The sequence below is a fragment of the Brachypodium distachyon genome, chromosome 2, assembly GCF_000005505.3.
Source record: "Brachypodium distachyon strain Bd21 chromosome 2, Brachypodium_distachyon_v3.0, whole genome shotgun sequence".
Classification (NCBI taxonomy): Eukaryota; Viridiplantae; Streptophyta; class Magnoliopsida; order Poales; family Poaceae; genus Brachypodium; species Brachypodium distachyon.
Window position 1 is genome coordinate 16370484 of NC_016132.3, and position 20251 is coordinate 16390734.

Below are 20251 nucleotides of genomic sequence, written 5' to 3' on the forward strand. Positions count from 1 at the left end.
GCGGCTCTTGTAACAAAGAATCACGAACCAGAGGTTTTCAACTGATACCCACGAGTCGAAAACTAATGAGTAACAAAAAAACCCGTAAATCATAATGATTCGGACCCACGTGTCATACTCATGAGCCGATTTCTGGGTCAAGATTTTTCGAGCCATCAGCTTGAGCCGAGGTAAGAGCTGAGCCGAACAAGGCCAGCATCTTCCTAGGTGGCGGCAGGTGGTGGGTCGGGCTCGAGCGCGAGGTCGAGGCCGCTCCAGAGGAGGTCAGCACCGCCACCTTCGCTGACATTTCCGGTCGGAATTGAGGTCGACCCTGCATCAATTCTGCCCTCGACTCCTGCCGGCCGCCGCCTTCAATCCGACCGCGCCACGGACGATTCGGCTCGCCGCTGCATCGATTGGCACCGGGGCGACCTCCCTCTAGCCCCTCCTCCACCTCCTTGACCTCCTCCTTTTCTTCATCGGCTATGTGTTACTACTGGATCTCGGCTGCAGATGAACTCGTGGAGAGGTGGAACGGCGGAGCGGTGGAGAGGTCGAACGGCTGCCGCGGCGGGGCGCGGGCGCGGGGTTGACGAGGGGCCGGCGAGCGGACGGGCGCGGGGTTGACGGGCCGGCGAGCGGAGTTGCTATGGCAGGACGGGGCCGTCGTGGCACAGGCGCATGGGAGGTGCTCCTAGAGCAGCGTCGGCGCGAGCGGGGTCACGGGGGAGGGGGACGCGCCGTGCGGTTGGCCGCGGGCGGCGGGAGCGACCTGTCCTCGGCGGCCGGCGGCCACGCGCTGCTGCTGCTGCTCAAGAGAGGAGACCACGCGCTGCTGCTGCTCAAGAGGGGGAGGGACGAGCATAATACCGCATCATCGCCATCCAAGCCGGCGGCCACGCGCTGCTGCTGTTGCTCAAGAGGGGGAGGAGCTCATGAGCTGTCTCTGCACCCGGAGAGAGAGGGGGGAGGGAGAGAGGGGAACGGAAGGAGAAGGTAAACGGGAGGAGGAGGTAACGGCTCGGCTCGCGTGAGGCTCTGGCCGGGAGTGAGAATTGAGCCACGTAAATGGCTCCTGCATGACAGGTGGGCCACGACCATTAACTTGGCCAAAGCTATGAGTTTTGGGTGTTTTGTTACGTATTAGTCTTGTACTCGTGGGTATCGGTTGAAATTTCCTGTGTTCGTGGTTTTTTGTTACAAGAGTCGCTAGATATGTCTCTTTGTGCAATTTACTCAAAAAAAACATAGACTCCACTAGACTGACAAACTACCCACTAACCCTATGGTACATGCCGAAGCAAACGAAAAGAAACACAAATCCTCGACAAAGCCTTCAAGAAGGAACGTCGCACCTACGACGATGACGCGCCGATGAAGCCAAGCTTCGAGCCACCACCTTCAACAAGGGCATAACGCAGGCATGACACATGGCATTGACAGAGGACGAACGAGAGCGTCTCCGTGAGCAAGAACGTGCATACCTTCGCAGGATCAAGTGTGAGGATCGAGCGGATCAATCCATCCCTGCGAGAGATGAAGAGGAAGGTCGCCTGGTTACCGATGATTGGATTGCGAAGCATCGGTGGGCGAGGCAGTCATGGGTTGCGGATCATGCGCCGATGGAAAACTTCGTTTGCGAGTTTCTTCGTACTGATACATCAGCGGACTCCGTCGATCTTCCGTCCCGGATCCCGGAGGTGGTGAAGGATCCCTTTGGTGGTTCATCTCAAAGTGCGGTGGAAGAGGCGACGGAGGCGAGGGCGAGTACTGGGGTTGGTACCCCGCCAGGGATCCATCCAGGGGATTCACCGGTTATTCCGTCTCCTCTTCTTGTTGTTGATTTTGGTTTTTTCCTTGTATTCCTCCTATTCCTGCTGGGTGCAGATCGTCGGTGGTTGTGGAGCCATGGACCTCGCACAAATTGGGGGAAGATCCGCCATGGAAGCGCTCCGAGACGATGGAAACTACCTTGCGCGGGAAGGAACCTAGCCTTACTTTTTCGTCTTTGTGTTCTGATGGGTCGTGGCCATCTGAGCCCAGCCCATCAATGGCGTTTGCGGACAGTCCAGGGCGGATCCAGCCTGGGTCGCCAGGGCATAGGACACATGTGGTGGATGGGCGACGTTGCTGTTGACCCATCTAGGGTTTCTAATCCCAATTCGAAGCTTCGTTCTCTTCTCGGTTTCCAGCGGACGTGTGACAGTCCTATCCGGCAGCAATTCAGAGGGGGTTGGTTCATCCCACAGCAGAAATTCATCGCTCCTGATCTGGATTTCGAGGGAGATACTGCTAGGTGGCCGCAAATTGTTGGACAGCGTGGTGGAGTTTCGCCAAGCCCTCTCGTTCCACATCCCGCGTCAAGCTTCGCCACAGTGGTGCGGATGCAAGGCGGAGGGGATTGGCGTGGCAACAGAGGTGGCGGACAAATGAGTGGTGGATCTATGGCCGGAGGACCGGGCGGTCGCGGCCATGGATGGGACGGTTGGCGGGGACCGCCGCCTTCGCAGTTCCCCATGGAGCCGCCGTCCGGGAAACAGCAATTTGGGCGTGGTCAGCACTTCGGCGGCGATGGTTACGGTGGACCATACCAATTTCCTGATCCTCGTGCAGCACCCCCAGGTATGTTCCCAACTTTGGCTTAGGATGTGCAAGGATCCGGACCATACTTTCCTCCTGCTCAGATGGGAAGAAGGGGGGAATGGGCCGATGAATCAGGGGCGAGGGGCCGGCAACGGAGGGAGGAATGGTGCTCGTCGAGGCTTTGGTCCAGGTGCTGGGAGAGGAAGTCAATCTAGAACTGGTTCGAATCGCTTTGGGGGATCTTCTTCTTCTGACACTACTCAGACTTCAGCTATGCAGAACTGGAACTCTGAGTTTCCACAGGGGCAAACATCTGGTGGAGATAATGCTCAATTTGATCCTAAGAATGAAAGTGGCAGTTCTAAACCTCTGATTTGCTATAGATGTGAGGGGACAGGTCATGGGGTTAAAGATTGTAAAGCTGTGCTGCTGTGTGACTTTTGTACCAAGACTACACACTTATCAAGCAAATGTGCTTTGTTAAATCAACCAAAACCAGTGGCAGCTCTTGTAGGCTGGGCTAAAGAAGGACTTCAATTGTTTGCTGGTAGAACTGGAAAAAAAGTGGATAATGATGTTAACAAACAAGCCATTGCTCTGGTTAGTATTCACTCTGGGGATCAGGCTGGGCTTACTGTACAGCAGCTGGTAGACAGTTTTGCCATTATGTTTCCTTAGGGATGGGAATGGAAAGCTAAACCTTATGCTACAGGCAGTTTCTTAGTCAAATTTCCATATGTTCATCGCATCATTGAATTGCAGAGATGTGAGTATATTGGGTTGGCAGGTCACAAGGTTGCTGTCAAAGTGACTAGATGGACTAACACTTCGATGGCCAAATATAAGATGTATGTTGTCTGGGTAAGAGTCAGTGGGGTGCCTGAATCCTTATTGCACTATGAAGGTTTTTGTGAAGTTGGTTCACCATTAGGGGTTGTGAAAGAGGTGGATATGAGCTTTTACAGAAAACAAGATATAATCAGGATGAAAATTGCTGTTAGAGATCCTAGTCTTATTCCTGGGTCACATGATATTGAGGAAGATGGGTATATTTATGACATCTTCTATGAGATTGAGAGCATTGTTGAGATGGGGGGGGGGGGGTCATGAAACATGGAGTGCTTCTAAGCAATGAGGAAAGAGATGCATATGTTAGGGCAAGGGCTGAGTATGATGGGTTGCAGAAAAGACAGAAAAATGTTGAGCAAGGTGGTGGTACTGTTAGTAGTGATGGGGCTGGTGCATATAACACGGGTGGTGGACAGGGACAGAGAACTTTTGGAGCTAGTGGGCCTAAACAAGTTTCAACTATTCAGATAGTGGATGCATCTCCAGTACTTGCTGTAACAGAGGATGAGAAGACAGACAAAACTGGACAAGGTCAGACTACTGAGGGTCCTCACAATGTTAACCCTGTTATTAAGGAGTCACTGTTACACAAACAAGTTGATGTTGTGCATGAAGTACCTTTTATTCCAAAGATCACTTCTGATGTGGTTCCTAAATTACTTGCATCTGAATTGAAGATTGCTGGTGATCATGCTGATGACAAGGCTAAAGAAACTGATAAGAAAACTAAGAGTGTCCAGTTTGTAATGGCATCCCCTGGAGCTAAAGCTGTAGCTCTGATCAACAAAAAACATAACAAGGACTGTCAGATGTTGGAGCAATTGTAACATCCCAATTTTCAAAACCCTTCATATGCATTGCATATCATGAGCATCATGTCACTCTGCATTTAACCACATTTGAAAACCCTAAAACTTGCCCAGAAAACCCTTTTGCAAAAAATGCTTTTATTTGATTTTGGGCTTTGATCTTGCTTTTGAGTATATGCATTTTAACCCATGGGGGTATTGGTATAAAAAGGGATTTAATGAATATATAAAGATATCCCATAAATTGGCTTTTGAAAGTATTTTGAAAGATAATTTATTTCGATAGCCTAAGGGCCCTAAAATCCATTTTATGGGCAAATGTACTTTTAAATATTTTATTTTGAGGAAATTCTTGTTCCAAAAGTTAGATCATATGAAAATATGATTTTAATTTTTTTTTGCATTTTATTTGGAGTGATTTGGAGCTTCGAATCAATTTTGAGGTTCAAAAACAGAAAATAGATAAAAAAAAAGGAAAAACCGAAGAAAACCGGTCAAACCGGACCGAACCGGATCGGCCCCGCCCAAACCGCCCGGTCCCTCTCACTGACCGGTGGGCCCCACGTCTTCTTCAACCTCCGTCCAACTTTCCCGGCCACGCACATTCCAAGTCCGCCCACACCTCCACTCCGATTTCTCCGCGCACACGACTCCAAATCCGAAACCCCGCGCGTCATATCGAAGCCCCCGAACTCCTCTACCACTTACCCCAAACCCCACGTTCAATTTCGCACCTGTTTGAAATTAATTGCTCGCCGGAGTTCGTTGCTGCCGTTGCCGTTCTTCGCGATTCGCTGCCGTTCCGGTGAGGTTCTCCCCACGCCGACCCTCTAATCCTCTTCCTCTCTTCGTTGCACATGTAGTGACGCGGACCGATTTGTTTTAGGAGCGCCGCCCGTCTTCTTCCCCGCCTCCAGCCGCCTGCGCCGCCCTGAGCGCCCGCCGCCGCCCCACGCCTCGCGCCGCCTCCAGCCGCCCCGCGCGCCCGCGCGCCGCCGCCTCAACCCGCGCGCTGCCCGCCACCCGCGCCGTCACCCCGCGTGCCTGCGCCGCCCACCACCGCGCCACCCCGCCGCCGCCCGCCTCCTGCCCGCGCCGTCCGCGCCGCCGGCCGGAACCCTAGGTCCTGGCCTATCGTGCGCTGCCACGTGGCAGAGTCTTTTTTTATTTTATTTCGGCCGAATTAGATAATGCATTTTTGCAGAAAAGCCCCTATAACTTCAAAGCCTCATATCTTTCAAACCGTTTGTCCAAAATTTACGATCCGCACCTTTCTGGAATCGTCACAACTTGTAGAATATTTTGGCACTGTCTAATTTCAGTTTTGAACAACTTAGTCAGAAGCAATTTACAGATTGGTTGAATAGGGTTTAAATTTCAAATGAATTGTTTCAAAATAGTTTTGAGCATGTTAACCTGCTGTAAAATTATTTAAGCTTGTTCACTGTCCATTAGGACCAGAAGAAAAATTATTTTGTGAATAATCATGGCATAGTTTAAATATTGCTCTATGTTGCAAAAACCACGCAATCTTTTAATTTAAACCTTATCCTTGTTTCCTGCATATTAATTACCTCTTTGGTATTGTATAATCTGTCCAAATCATTTGAAAAACTTTTCAAAACAGAAGAAAAACTTGTTACACTAAAAGTAACCAAGTGTGCATTAACATAGCATATGCATCATGGCATGATTTTTGCATTGAATGTTGTGTTTATTGTGTGCATGTTTCTTTTCTTTTAGATTGTGTGGAGTGTTTTCCTTGTTGTTGCGAAGAGTGCGAGAGCTATCACAACCTTGGACAAGGCAAGTTCACTTTGATCATATCCCATTATTATTGTTGTTTTAAAATACTTATGCATTAGTGTTGTTGGTAGAGATGCATTGATAGGACTATTACTCGTACCTCTATGCTAGTTATAAATCCCAGGTAGTATAGTTTACCCTCGCCATTACCTTGCTACCAAATTGCCATCGATTGTAGTTGAATGCTAAGCTATGGTAGTATCGTGGGGAAAATAACTACATTATGATATTGTTATGCCGTTGGCTATATGAAATGTTTTTGTTAGATGTAAGGCAAAACAACTAATTCAATGAACCATCCTAGGTGGGCTGCTTTGAGGATTAGCGGCGTCAGGTCCATTTCTATGGGTCCCTCTGAGTCGAGTTCCTGTGGATTCAGGAATGGATCGTCCATGGACGTCTCTCCCGTGGATTCGGGGAGCGCCTACGTTGCAAATGTGGAATGCCACCTGGGGTAACCGAGACTGGACTAGTTTCCTATTTAGAAGCTTCTAGTACAACCACAATGCTATATGGGTTCTGGCGAGACAAGAGTAAGTTGTATGAACCTAGACCCGAGGAATTGTACTGAGGTAGAATGTGTAGGGGGAGCGTGATTCTCTCGTGGTTTAGGGAATTACTTCTGAAAATCTCGTAATCGATGCCGTTGCTACTCTACGCTGAGGACAGCAAGGGATTAACACGTCGGTTTCTTGTGGGGGATGTGTACAAACTCTCGAGAGCGTCAAAACTAAGTACTTAGCTGTGTCCCCGGCAACGGACAATTTGAGCAACTAGATGTGGAGCTGTAAGGAAAGTCTCACTCATTCCAATTTCTTAAATAAAATGAATGGTTTGAACAGGGTATGGGCACTTGATGAATCCACTTCAATGTGCTCTAGGTTAATAGGAGCATGGGTGTGTCTACCCCGTGTCAAACAGTTAACATTATTATAACATTCCTTTGTAGTAGGGTAATTTATGTTCTGCTTCCACGCAAATAGCCTTGAACCCCACTTTGCCACATTATGCATATACTTGGTAGGCTCTGATATAAGTCCTAATGAATCTTGCCAATACATTCAATGTATTGACCCTAGTGGCTGCATCGTTTAATGATGCACGAAGCTCCGACGTCGAGTAAGATGTACGTTCTGCTTGTTTGGGTTACGGGCCTACATTCCAACACGCTCTCACCGTGGTGTTGATGTGCCCTTGTATCTTTCGCTTTCCGCTGCTAAACAGTTGTTTTATTTCTAGCTAACCCGTGAGGTTATGCGAGTTGTAAGTACCTTTTAAATTCTGGATGATACGTTGTAATATTGAGACCTTTGTTCTATGATATTACATCTTGAAACTGTGTGTGCTAGTGAGTCGATCCAGGGACTAGCACTAAAGCACAGAGATCGAACCCTTGTACGGGGGCGGTCGGTACAACAATTCCATGACATTGACAAGGAAACTGAGGAAGAGGCAGAAGAACAACTAGATTATGGTGATGAAAATGATCCTGACAGCTATGCCCGAAAACTAGGCTTCAGTACTCAGGAGATTAGTACTTTGTAAAAAGAGTTTGAAGCTGGCCTTGAGGAAGGCAATGAGGAGGGTGAGGTGAATATTACTGATTCACAGGAAAACAAGGAGAATCAGAGCCCTGAGGTGGTGATCCCTACTGATACTCCTTTTTCAGAGTTGGGCAAGTTTCAAGTCAAAACCAATGCAACTGGATCTGGGACTGCATATGCTGACATAGTTAAGAATGGTCAGGGGGTTGCTCCAAAAACAGGGAAAGGCAGAAACATGTTGTTAGAGGAGGGGAATAGAAGGAAGAGTGAGAGAAACAAGCAGGCTGATGATGTACCACTTCAGAACAGGGCAGAGGAGCTTCTGAAGAGAAGAAACCTGGAGATCTCACCTGGTAATTCTCATGATCCACCTCCTAATGTTTTGTTAACTAAGTCTACTCCGGTTCAGTTTCTTAGTGTAGATTCTAGTGTAGATATAGATAATAATGCTGAGTTACAAGATTTTCTAGTTGATAAAAAATGGTGTAGCACTTCCTTCTGTGCTCTATACCAAAGATGAAACTCTGGTAGACATAGCAAATAAATTAGGAGTTAGTTTGGGCAGATCTGAAAAGGAGGTTGATAACTGTATTAGTGTGATTAAAAATCTAGAAGCTGCTAGATGTAATATCTTTATGGCTAATCAAAAAAAGTTAGACTACCAGGCTGTTAAGAAGGGAGCAAAGTTGGATGGCTTTGATCCTAAGGATTTTGAGGAATTATTTTCTGATGGGGATAAGGCTGATGATTTAGAACCGGATAGTAGACTAGATGATCTCTTAGTTTTAGGATCTAATCAAAAAGTTCGTAGGAAAGGTTCCCCTGGGATTGCCAGTGTGAAACCAAAGAAAAAGGTAGTTAGGAAAAAGAAGAAAAAATAATTATGATAGGGATGTTTTGGAATGCTAGAGGCTTAGGTGAAATAGAGAAGAAAGGATACTTGAAGGGTGTCATTTTCGATGAAAAGTTGGATTTTATTTGTATCCAAGAGACTAAAAAAATTGTTTTTGAGGATGTTTGGCTGAACAGTTTAACCGGTAGAAATGTTTTTATTTGGTACTGGGCAGCATCCAAAGGAGCTTCTGGTGGTATGCTTATGGGAATTAGGGAAGATAAATTCGAAGTAGGTAACTTAGAAGCTGGAGACTTTTATACACACATGGTTGTATTAGACAAGGAGATTGGATTCAAGTGGAATCTAGTCAATGTTTATGGTGCTCCACATAGTAGGGATAAGAAGAACTTCCTTCTGGAACTAGTACAAGTTATCCGTAGTAATGATTTTTCCAAGATTATTGGAGGTGACTTCAATATTATTAGAAGAGTTAATGAACGTAATAAGACTAAAAGGCTGTCAAAATGGATATTCCTTTTTAATGCAATCATTGAACATTGGGGGCTGAAAGAGCTTGAAATTGCAAGCGGGAATTTTACTTGGTCTAACAATCAGGTTGACCCACTTTTTCAGAAATTAGATAGAATTTTGGTGAGTTTGGATTGGGAAAGAAAGTTTCCTTTAGCTACTGTCAGGACTCTGGTAAGAGGAGTTTCTGACCATGCCCCTATGATTTTAAATACTGGGGAAAATGTCCCTTTGCATCAGAAATTATTTAGATTTGAACTAAGCTGGTTCACTAGAGGGGATCTGTTAGAGGTTGTAAGAAAAGTTTGGTTGGCAGGAACTAAGGGTAAAGATAGATTGGATGTTTTTCAAGGGAGGCTCAGGAATATGAAGAGGACTTTGAAGGGATGGAATGTTAACTATGAAAGTTTCTTTAGGAAAGCCAAGAAAGAAATTGGAGATCAGTTAGATATAATAGATAAGAATAGTGAGATCTGGGACTGTCAATTGAAACATATAACTTGAGGAACCAGTTGCAAGCTCAGTACAACCACATTATTAGAGCAGAAGATATTAAATGGTGTCAGAGATCTAAAGAAATCAATCTTTTACAAGGTGACAGTAATACTACTTACTTTATGGCTAAAGCAAGTGGTAGGAAGCGTAGGAATAAGATTTTTCAACTTGTACAGGAGGAGGGGAATATCCAAGGTGAGAAGGAGATCCTCCTCTATGCTACAAACTTTTATAAAGAATTGTTTGGACCAATAAATGACTTACATATTACTCTGTCACAGCCTTTAGATATGATGCTTAATGATGGGGATAGGATCATGCTTAGTTCAGATTTTACTTTAGCTGAAATTAAGGAGGCTGTTTTTAATATGTCTCATAATAAGGCCTATGGTCCTGATGGATTTCCAATCGAATTCTATCAACGTTTTTGGCCACTTGTTTGCAATGACTTGCTTCTGCTTTTTAAAGACTTTAGTAACGGGCTCCTGGATAACTCTAGACTTAACTATGTCATTATTACTTTGCTCCCCAAAGGACAGGGGGCAAACAAGATTCAAATGTATAGACCAATTTGCTTATCTAATGTCAGTTTCAATTTTTTTACTAAAGTAGTTAATAATAGAGGTGCTTTAGTTGCTGATAAAAGCATTGCAGATACTCAGGCTGCTTTTATCAAGGGTCGGTACATTTTAGACAATGTGGTTATGCTCGATGAAATTTTAGATGATTTACATCACTGCAAATAACTTAGGGTCCTATTTAAAATTGACTTCGAGAAAGCTTACGACAAAATTTATTGGACCTTTATGTTTTCAGTTCTTAGAATGAAGGGGTTCCCAAACAAATTTGTGGATTGGATCATGAAATTGGTTACTGATGGGAAGATTGCAATTATGGTTAATGATCAGTTAGGCCCCTATTTCAAAACTAAAAAAGGACTTCGACAGGCAGACCCCTGTCTCCTTTACTTTTTAATCTAGCTGCTGACACATTAAATGTTTTAGTTCAGAGAGCAGAAGACCAAGGTTTGTTCAAAGGTTTAGCTAGTGGTTTCATTGGGAATGGGATTTCAATTCTGCAGTATGCAGATGATGTGAGACCCCAAGACTGATTTTATGCAATTTAGCCCCAAATGCTAACTCACACATAAATCAAGTCACAGTGCCTCCCTACGATGAACACTTCACAACATACACGCAATGTGTTCACCACAGGTTGGAACAAAAATGATATCATTACATCACTTCTAAGACACGAAATTAAGTCAAGCTCATACAAGGAGCGAAATACCAAGTTATTACAACTCACGGACACATGTCCACAATCATCATTACACCAGCGGAAGCAAATTAGGCCCCGAGTACGGACAAATTACAATTATTGCCTAAGAGGCTGAAACTGAAAAGAGAGCCCGCCACAAGTTCACAGAACCCTGCCCTGGAATCTTCTGGCTAAACGTCGAAGTTATCGTCGTCGAACTCCACGAAGTAGCCACTCACCTGCTCCTCTGGGAACTCTGGAGAAAACAACGTTGCAAAGCAACTGAGTACAAGGTACTCGCAAGACTTACGGGAGATCTAAACTAGATATGCAACAAGTCTCAAAGGATGGATAATATGGTGGGGTTATGCAGCAGCAATATATCTGGAGAAACTCACTAATGACAACGTCTAATGAGAGGATGAGAAGCGTCTACCAGGTGAAAGTGATTAACCTATTTACTAAACACCAAACAACACAATTCTCATATCACCCCTTGAACACCCTGTGAGGAACCAATCCAAAGGAAACTCACACTAAAGTAGTTTTAAGCATATCCATGATTAAGGCTAATTACTACTCAAATTTATGAGATTAAGTTGATTAAGATGATTAAGTTCTCTATGATCAAGTAATGACCAACCAAGTCATCCCTAACCCGGACACGGCTTTCAGAAAGATTTATCTCTGCAGGGTGTGCCAATTTACCCGTACACGTTCGTCCAACCCTTGATGCCACTATAGAATGGAACACACGCAAAAGCATGTGCCGGCAGGATTGGGCGACACGACGTTTCCAAGCCCCACAACTAATCAAGGGAACCACCCAACTGAGTGTAATCCGAAACGAGAGCCCGGCCGAAGCGTCATAAGGACTCAAGAGTTGCGAGGACAGCTGGTAGTGGTTCAGTGTTTGCAGAATGACCACTCCAGACTAGTGCCGCAATCCTATATGTATGCAAAGTACCAACAAATCTCCAACACAATACCAGTGTATATGCGATATGCCAAATGGAACGCCCGAACTATGTGGCCCCTGGAAGAGCTATGAAACGAGTACTAAGCCGAGGGGGAACCCATATATTCTCCCACGAGCGGTTAGCGCGAAGTTTCTTGGGTCGGCGAAAACGAGAACTCAGCCCTTAGGTAGGAGCCAATGGAACAAAACACCAATGCGTTAGCACGGCCTCCCATCGTTGCCTTGTGCAGGCAATAACATGTCAAAGTTTAATAATTGCAAATAATTACAGAAAGTAGCATGTGGATGTAGCAATTGTATAACCCCAAGTAAGGACACTAGACTAGCAAGCTAAGCAAACTTCTAATGACCAACTAGGGAAATAACAAACATGTGACATGGTAATAGGATAAGGAACAAGACAACAGGCATTTTAGTAGAGCTGACTAAAGCTATGTAATACTAGAGGCATCGTGACAAGAACCGAGCGCCAGTGGAGGTAATGCCGGGTTGGAGGGGTCGTAGGCCGGGACTCCTTGGTTTTCTGGCACGGATCCTCCGGACGCCACATTGTTTCCTCTTGTAGGTTCCGAGGGCAGGGTTACCACTGGTTGTAGGGAAGGTGGCGCGAAGCCCATTGAGCGAGGCATGCCGAGTTCCATATCCCCTACGGGGGCGGCAACCGTAGGCAGCTCGCCGATCCTTGCCACTATGTTGGTGAGTGTCGAGGGACCACCTACGACGGTTTTGAGCACCTCAGTTCCTACCGGGACGGCCGGTAGCGGAGGGGCGACCGCGACTTCTGTCGTGGCGACCATGCTTGCGGCAGCGTCCGGATTGGTGATGTTTCCTTCTTCCTCGGGAGCTCCCGAGGCACTTGTTTTCTTTGTTTGCGACCGTGTAGACTTCGCAGCAAGTTGGGTACCCGATGAAGTAGGTTTCATCGGCGCCATTAAATCTTCAATTGCGGCGAGGGTTCCCCACGATCGGTGCCACTGTTGTTGTTCTTGACAACAATTAGAGTAAGGGGTGCCAATGCTCGATCGCACAAGTACGGGAATAAAGGTTGGGCGTGTACGCTGGCCTTATAGCGAAGGTCGCCGTACACTTGGACAAGTTGACACGTCGATATTTTTTGAATAGGTTCGGTCGACCCTGCGGGTGCGACTTAATCCTATGTTAGGAAAGGCTTCGAGGGGGTTGTTAGCCTAGGGCTTGGGCCGAGCGGATCTTCCCAAGACACCTTTCGGCGAGAGGTTCGTCGGGGCCGCCTCGTACTTGGACCGAACGCGTCTTTACAAGTATCGAGGTTAGGCTACCCTCGGAACTCTAACCCAACCCCTTCTCCTTCGAGCCTGAGCCAACCAAGGCTAGCTCGGAGCCTCGAAACTAGAGTCCCCTAGAAGGCTTCCTCGAGGCCGATCGACTTCGAGTCGAGAGCGGCGCGCGAGAGCGAACCTTAGAGGGAGCACTCTAGCCCTCTCCCCTTGAGTTATTCAAGTGAGAGTGAATGATACATGCCCCCATGGGGGCTATTTATAGCCTAGGGGTCCATGAAAAAAGACCATGGCTACCCTTGAGGGAGAGAGAAAAGTGGGAGCAAAATGGTAAAAGTAGCTCGTTTGGTCCATAGCTTTTGCGTGCACCATGTGAGAAAACTAAGGCTTGGTTCATGGCCCACCACGGACTAAGGGCCCCCTCCTCTCACCTTTCTTGCCCCCCACTCTAGCTCATTTGACATTTTGACCATGGCTTGAGAGGGTTTGAATTGTTGACTTGTCTTCCCTTGCCACGCAGGATTGACCGTGCCACGTGGGCGTCTTGACTTATGCTTGGAAATATTGAGTTGGTCGTCGCCATGTAGGATTTGCGGCCCGGCCCATTTAAGGATTTTATTTTACTACAATAGTGGCAGTCCAGTCCTATTTTTTAGGCCTTAGACCCCTAGCTGCGGGGTTGGCGCTCATGCATGCATGTCGGCGCACCGAGGAGGAGCTGTCCAAACTCATTACTCGCCACTTTTAAACCATGCACCGTGGCACCTGTGGTATCCCCTTGGCTATAAAAGGAGGACCCCCGCCAGCGATCAAAGTGTTCCTTTTTTTGGGGGGGGAGGCACATCCAACGAACAAGCAGTTCTACCAACTCATAGTTCGGCACTAGCACTAGCCCAGAGTAGCAAGCAACACTTAGCCAAAAAGAGACCACTCGGGGGCTTCCCCCGGCAACCTGTAAACAGCCGATTTCACAGTAATACAAGCTCAGACAAGCAGGACGTTGGGTTTTACACCGCAAGGTGGCCCGAACCTGGGTAAAAAGCGTGCGCATGTGTCTCTGATAGTGTTCTTGATGTGTTCTAACGCTTCGCATTGGCCCCGCCGGCGATCGCCGAAGCGATCCCCGTAGCCCACTGCCGAACCTAAAAAGGGGGTGCCCGCGCATCCCCGGTGTCGGAGCCCCGCGCGGCGACATCTGGCGCGCCAGGTAGGGGGCGCGAGAGGAGAGCTCGCCGGTGACCACCAGTGGCGACGTCTGCACCCACATCGGCCTCGTCTTTCTCGACGACAGAGCCAGCCACCATGCCCCCCAAGCGTGCTGGTGACTCGAGGATCGACCCGCGTGCGGCCCCAAAATTTCAAATCCTTTCATATGCATTGCATCCATCAGCATCAAGCCACAATTGCATATTTGAATTCAAATTTGAATCTCAAAAGGCTTTAAAAGACTTTGTTTCAATTTAAACCCTAAGGTTTTACACCCATTTGAACTTTGGATCTTCAAACGAATAGGGTTTATTTATAAAAAGGGGTTTAATGCATATATAAGCTATCCCATGATTTTTGGATAATTATTTGGAGTTGAAAAAGTATTTTATTTAAATAGATATATAGCCCTAAAGGCATTTATAGGGCAAATGTATTTTTACATATTTTATTTTGAAGGGAAATCACTCCCAAAAGTTGAATCATGGTAAAGCATGATTTTACAAATTTTCTGGAATTTATTTGGACCAATTTGGAGTTCAAAATCAAAAGTTATCAAAGAAATAAGAAAAACAGAAAAAGAAAAGGCTAAAAGAGAAAAAAAGAAGAGAAAACCGGACCGGCCCGGCCAAAATTGGCTGAACCAGCCTAGTTCCGCACACGCGAGCCGAACCGACCGGCCTGGTCCACGCGCGCGCCCGCACCGAACGGCTGACAGGCGGGGCCCGCTTGTCAGGGTCGTCTTCCTCGTTTGGAAGGCGCCCGCGATCCCCGCGCCGCCTGCCTTCTTCGCCGCCGCGCGCCGTCTCCGCCGCAATCTCCTCTCTCGTCCTTCTTTCGGAGCCCCGAGCGCGTCCTTTTAAACCCCGTGACCTCCTCTCTTCTTCCCCCTTGCTTCCCCAGTCAATTACGCGCCCATGCCGCCGCGATTGCTCGCCGGAGAACGCCGCCGCCCGCCGCCGTCTCTCGCCCCGCGTCATCACTTCGGTGAGCCATCTTCGACGCCGCCGCCCTCCCTCTTCTCCTCTCCCTCTCGTGCACACCGTGACGTGCTCTTTTTGGTCAATGGCGCACCGCAGCACCTCGCCGCCGGGAACCCGAAGCTCGCCAGAATCCGCCACCCGCACCGCCGCCTCGTCTTCGACCTAGGCGAGGATTCTGACCGCCCCGTGCCGCGCCGACCGCGTCCCCGCCTTCGCCTCGACGAGCCGCACGCGCCCGTGCCTTCCTTGTGCCTCCCGCGTCGCCGAAGCACCCTGCGCCGCCGCCGCCCGTGCCGCGCCGCCGCCGGAGAAGCTCGCCGGAACCCTAGGTGAGCCTAACCTCCCCTCGTCCATCCGATCGAGATCAACGGTGTAGATTAGATCTATTTTTATTCACTTAACCGAACCGGTACGCACCAATCGTATGCTGACACGTGGCACCCATTTTATAAAATGAAAATCTAATTTTAATTGCACGGAATAATTAAATGGCACTTTTGCAGAAAAGCCCCTGTAACTTCAAATGGTCATATCTTTTAATCTGTTTGGCCAAATTTAATGATCCACACCTTTTTGGAATCCTTAGGAAGTGTAGAATATTTTGGCACTGTCCAATTTCAAATTTGAATATTTGAACCACATTCAAATTACAGAATAAGGTTTTACGCCTTTTAATTCATAACTAATTTTTTAGAAGTCCTTTTTGAATGAAACCAGTGCCCAAAGTTTTTTTTAATTGTCCTCAGTCCATTGGGATAGAGAAATAAACATTTTGAATCAATTTGTTTGGCTGATGCCAATAAAACCTCATTTTAGGGTTTAAACCCCAACCTTTGCTAATTGTTTAAAACCCTATGCATGTGTTTATAATTACCAATGCTTAGGACCAGTTGATCACCCGAATAAAATCAACCCACTCATGACACATGTTTTGCATTGCATCATGGCATACTCTTTTCCATTTGATTGTGCTGTATGTTTATGTATGTATTGTTTGTATTTGATTTAGTTTTCTCGGAGAGCGATCAGTGTGATTGCGAAGAGTGTTTGAATACCAACTGATATCAAGGCAAGTTCACTTTGATCATATCCTATTACTGTTGTTTTAAAATACTTATGCATTAGAGTTCTTTGTAGAAATGCATTGATAGGACTATTACTCGTAATTATGCTAGCTATGACTTGACCTATTACTGATAAGATCACCTTTGCCATTACCCTTCCACCAATTGCCATCGTAAGTAGTTGATTTGCTACGCTATGTTAGTATACGTGGGAGGGTATCTCTATTACCATGAAAGTGTCATTATAAAGTATTTTGGAAACCTGGCAAAAACAACTTTAATGAACCGTCTTGGGTGGGCTGCTTTGAGGAAGTGGAGATGTATGCGACGTCAGGTCCATTTCTATCGGTCTATTTCTATGAGTCGTCTCGCCATTTCTATGGGAGCGCCTGCGTTGCAACCGAGGAATGCCACCCGGGGTAACCAGAGACTGGACTAGTTTCCTGTTTAGTAGCTTCCAGTACAACCACATGGTATTATGGGCTCTCAATGTCTAAGTACTCCTTACTGCTCTCTGTTGGCTGCCTACTGGAGCCATGATGCGTCCCTCGAGCCAGCTTTGCCCGAACCAACTAACTGCCTAACTAACCAACAGAGAACCAGAACCCCTTTGACCGTCGGCATAGGTCCTCCTTTTATACATAAGGGGATGCCACATGTGCCACGGTGCATGAGCTACAAGTGTCCAACGGGGAGGCATGCAACTCCCCCCGGTGAGCTGGTGGCGTGCATGGGTGCCACCTCCGCTGCTTGGGGCCTAAGACCCTAGGGTAGGATTAGACAACCACTGTTCCTTGGATCGGACGGGTAACTACCCGTCGGTCGGCTCGTTTACTGAGCCGCGCGTCTTGCTCCTTGCCTTGGTGGGACCGCGTGTCCCGCGCCCGCCATGCGCCCGCGTGGCGCTGTCAACTGGGCCCCACGCCCGAGGCGGGGGCACGCGCCCGAGAACCCCCTGTCCCAGCAAGTCGACCCCGGGAAGCACCCGGGCCCAACGCACCCGGGAACCCCCTCCGGGGAAGCAGCTTCCCGGGAGGTGCCTAGGCGGAAATATTCCCCGAAGCCCCGCTAGCCCATTTCGCGCTGGTAGCTTGCCGAGGAGCTCATAGGCGCTCCTCGGGATGGGACCTTCCCGGGAACCCGGGAAAGGGGCCCGCGCGTCGCGCAGCGGTGCTACCCCGGGTGCCACTGGTGCGACAGTAGCCCTCGGGCGTGGGCCGGCATCACCTGTTCCCAGGAGGGTCTCCCCCTGGTCGGTTGCCGGGCTACGCCCTTAACCGACGCGTGGGCCCCGATCAGTCGGGGGCCCGCATCCCTTCGCTGCCCCGTGTACAGCGCCGTTACAAGCAGAGCAGTGGACGCGCGATCTCCGCCCTAACTCCCCCCCTAAATAGGGTAGTTAAGACCACTCCGCGCATTATTCCCAGTGATTAGGAGTTATCCCTGCGCACCCGTAGGGTACGGAACCGGCCGTTACCAAACGGCCGGGCGTCATAAAGCCTCTACTGTTGCCAAAAGGGGAACAACACTTTGCCCTTTCGCCTCGATCCACTCTCGCATCTCATATCCCTGCGCTCCTGCCAGCCTCCACCCTCGCTTTCCATGGCTCCCCCCACCACCAGGAAGAGGAAGGAGGTCCAAACCTCGAAGAAGGCCGCGACAAGAAAGACCGAGGCGGCAATCAAAGCGGCCGCCGCCAAGGACCAGAAGCGGCGGGGGATGCGCGCCACAGTCGCCTTCTTCCGCCCCGGCTACAACGGCGAGGCGCTGGGGAAGCTCCGGCACGCTGTCGCCTCCAACTTTAGTGAGCACGGGGAAACGCAGATCTTCCCGGTGGGCGTCGAGCACCAGGACAACGATTTCCGGGTGTTCGCGCGCTTCCTCCTCTGCGGCATGGTGCCGCCCTTCTCTCTGTTCCTCCACGCACTGATGGAGTCTTATCAGTTGTGGGTGGCGCAGCTCCACCCCACCTCGTTGTTCCTCCTCGCCACCTTCCAGTTCCTCTGCGAGGCGTTCGTGGGGGTGATGCCGTCGGTGGGGCTCTTCCGCCACTACTTCTACCCGCGGATCGACAACGCGAAGGCGATGTCGTCAGGGGTGGTCTTCCGCGCCCGCGACCAGATGAAGTCCGAGTTCATCATCCGGTCGGGGAATAAGATTGAAAAAGAGTGGCGGGGCGACTGGTGCTGGGTCCGGGTGGAGGACCCCCAGGAGTTTCATCCAGTCGCCGACGGAGTTGCCGGTTCCCCAGAACGGCTGGAAAGATAGGTATCACTGCGACGCCGATCTCCTCCCCATCGTGGAGAAGATCAAGGTGCTGCGGCTAGCGGGGCTCACCGATGTTGACGTGGCACGCACCTTCGTCCATCGGCGCATAGCCCCGCTGCAGCTACGTTCCCGGCCCGCGTGGATGTACACGGGCTCCGGGGACAGGACACGCCTCCAGGCGGACGGCATCCGGCGAGATCTTCTAGTCGACGGAGTTCCCACCAGGGGTTTCCGCTCTCCACGCCGGCGTCAAGGCGCTCAGCGACATCGTCGGCGCCTTCCCGCCCTGCAACGAGTGGGGGCTGATGGACGACACCCCCACCCGGGTCCCGCACGCTCCCCCGCAAGCACCCCGTGGGAAGTAGGTGCTCGAGGAGAGCGAGGGTGGGTCCGAGCCCAGCTGGCCCTCCTTCCGGTCGCTGGATGACGAGGCGGGCCAGGTGGCTGCGTCCCCGGAAGTCGTCGCCGTGGAGGACGACGACGAGGAGAGCAGTGACAGTGCGCCCTTGATCGTGAGAAGATCGAGGGCGTTCGCAGCGGCTGCAGCCGTGTCCTCAACGACGACGTCCGCCCCAGCAGCGGCCATCGATACCTCGACAGCATCCGCGGCAACAGGGGCTGCGGGTGCCTCGGCAGCTGCCCCTGTCTTGGCGGCAGCCGCCAGCACCGCGGCGGGAACCGGTCCCGGGGTGCCCGCCGGTACCCGGGCAGCGCCAGCGCCTGCGGGGGTCACCGGCGCCCCGGCAACGGCCTTCGCCCCGGTAGCGGGGGCCTCCGCGAGTTTGGCTCCAGGCGCCGCGGCGGCATCACCGTCTACACCTGGAGCTCTCCGGGTTACGACAACTCCGCGGGCGCCCACGACGCCGCCCGCTCGTGGGGTCTTCCAGGGCTTCGCGCTTCGGCGCAACCCCCCGAAGTCCTCATCGCCGGCGGGTGCAAGCAAGAGGGCGAGGAGCGATTCCCCGCCCGGCACACCAAGCAATAGGACGCGCGCCGACGCTGGCGGCGCTGCCGACCCCGCTGCCGCAGGGGTCCGCCGCAGCGCGGGCGTGTCCCTTGGCGACTCAGCCCCAACGAAGACAGGGCCGGCACCGGGTATGTCCTTGTTGATTCTCTGCAACTGCAATTTCTGTTAGCTAGGCTCATGAACATACCTTCTCTTTCTGCAGTGAGTGGCAGCTCGCCAGCGGCAAGCCTCTTGGACACTCCCGCAGGCGCAGGCGAGGTAGGGGCGGCTGCCCCGGCAAGCCCGACGGCCGCACAAGGTAACCGCCCCGGTCGCCCTTGTTCGCCTTCGATGGCTCCAGCCATCACCGATCCTCATGCTTCTCGTTGCTGCAGGCACAGGTGTGCCCCTGCCAGGAACGGGCGCACCCGTGGTTGACCCTGACTCGGTCGTCGAGGCCGCGGGGGCGGAGGTGGAGTCGGAAACGGCTCTCACGTCTGGCCCCGCTGCGACGGACACAACGGCAGCAGAGGACACCGCCGCCGCCGTGACGGCACCTGGCGACGTGCCCGAAGCCGCGGACGTGGCTGGCACGGGCTCACCTGTCGTCCAACAGGGGGCAACCCCCGCCGGGGGCAGGGAGCCTTCTCCAACCCGGGGGTCCCTGAGCGCAGGCGCGGGGGAAGTTGCCGGGGAAGGACGGCAAGACTCCCGGGAGCAAGTTGGTGACCCCGCGCCTAGCCCCACTTCGGCAGCAGGGGCTTCATCATCCTAGAGGGCTCTCCCCAGCACCGACCACGGCACCCTCACCGGGGTCGCTTGGAACCCCCTTACCTGGGATCCGAGCGTCTTTGAGCG